Genomic DNA, 2,030 nt, shown 5'->3' with positions numbered 1-2,030 from the left:
CATGTTGGATTATGTTTATGTTGGGATATCACAATATCTCTTATATTATTAATGCATCTATATACTTGGTAAAGGGTGGAAGGCTCGGCCTTATGCCTGGTGTTTTGTTCCACTCTTGCCGCCCTAGTTTCCATCATATCGGTATTATGTTCCCGGATTTTGCGTCCCTAACGCGGTTGGGTGATTTATGGGACCCCCTTGACAGTTCGCTTTGAATAAAACTCCTCCAGCAAGGCCCAACCTTGGTTTTACATTTGCCTCACCTAGCCTTTTTCCCTTGGGAGTCGCGCTCCCGAGGGTCATCTTTATTTTACCCCCCCGGGCGAGTGCTCCTCTGAGTGTTGGTCCAAACTAGAGCACCGTGCAGGACCGTCCCTTGGCAACTTGGGTTACGTTGGTACCTGTACGCTTAGCTTATCCAGTGTGCCCTGAGAACGAGATATGTGCAGCTCCTATCGGGATTTGTCGGCACAGCGGGCGGTCTTGCTGGTCTTGTTTAACCATTGTCGAAATGTCTTGTAAACGGGATTCCGAGACTGATCGGGTCTTCCCGGGAGAAGGAATATCCTTCGTTGATCGCGAGAGCTTATCATGGGCTAAGTTGGGACACCCCTGCAGGGTTTGAACTTTCGAAAGCCGTGCCCGCGGTTATGTGGCAGATGAGAATTTGTTGATATCCGGTTGTAGTAAACTTGAAGTAAACTCTTCTAAAATACACCAACCATGTGCGTAACCGTGATTGTCTCTTTTCGGGGTTGTTTGAGAGGAGAACTCGGTTTTGGGGTTATGTTTGACGTAAGTAGGAGTTCAGGATCACTTCTTGATCATTACTAGTTGACGACCGCTTGCTAAGCTCCTCTTCTCGCTCTTATTTGCGTAAGTTAGCCACCATACATGCTTAGTCGCTGCTGCAACCCCACCTTTTTGCCCCTTCCTTACCCATTAAGCTTTGCTAGTCTTGACACCCATGGTTATGGGATTGCTGAGTCCTCGTGGGTCACAGATTACTACACCAACAGTTGCAGGTACAGGTTATGCGATGATCATGACGTGAGAGGAATGTTATTTGTGTTGGAGTTCTTCTTCTTCTTCGTCGATCAGGGGTTAGGTTCCAGGCCGGCAGCCTGGGCTAGCAGGGTGGATATTGTTTGAGTTTCTGTTTATGTTTCATCCGTAGTCGGATGTTGATCTTGTATATGATGTATTGTTGTATTCACGTGACATTGTATGTCTTGGATGTATCCCCACTATTATGTAATGTTGATGTAATGATATCCACCTTGCAAAAGCGTCTTCAAGATGCGCTTCTATCCTTGGTGGGACATTCGAGTTCCTTTAGGATAGGGTCGCATCTTGGGCGTGACAAGTTGTTATAAGAGCCTCGACCGATCCTAGGAGCCCCCTTGATTGATCGTGTAGTTTGGCCGATGTTGAGTCTAGAAAAAAAACTTTTTCGGAGTCTAGTTATATCGGAGAGTAGGAATTCTTTTTACTCCTCAGCCCCTTCGTCGCTCTGGTAAGGAATCTTGACGTAGGTGTTTTGATCTACTCCTCTTCCCGTTCAAATTTTTCTTTAGGATCACGCGGTTAGTTTTCGTGAGTTGTCCATCCTCTTTTCAATCCGGCGCATTTCTCTTCGAGTGGTTTCGATCCTCGTCATGTTTTGCAAGATCAGTCGTCAGTTCTTTCTCTTTCGACGTTGTTTTCCCCATCCAAAGTTGTCTTTCTTTTTCTCACCCGCCGACCTCTTTTCTTCTAGGAACCGGAGTCTATAATCGAGTATCCTTCCTACTCGTGCGAAGCCCTTGCTTTCTTTCCTCAATTATTTCAACCGGTGTTTTTTCTCTTCAAGTTACTCGTTGATCCCCCGTTCAAGTTGCCTGTGTTTTTTTCCCCCCCCCCCCCCCTTTTTTTTCCGGAGTCTGAGCCTTTATTCAAGCAATCAATTTCATTCGTGCAGAGTATCTTCAGTCTTTCCTCAATTGTCTCAACCGGTGAAGTCTCGTCTAGTTCATCATTGTTCGTGATTT

This window comes from Triticum urartu, chromosome 6 (assembly GCF_003073215.2).
Source record: "Triticum urartu cultivar G1812 chromosome 6, Tu2.1, whole genome shotgun sequence".
Taxonomy (NCBI): domain Eukaryota; kingdom Viridiplantae; phylum Streptophyta; class Magnoliopsida; order Poales; family Poaceae; genus Triticum; species Triticum urartu.
The sequence above is the reverse complement of the archived record's forward strand: the minus strand, read 5'-3'. Positions refer to the sequence as shown.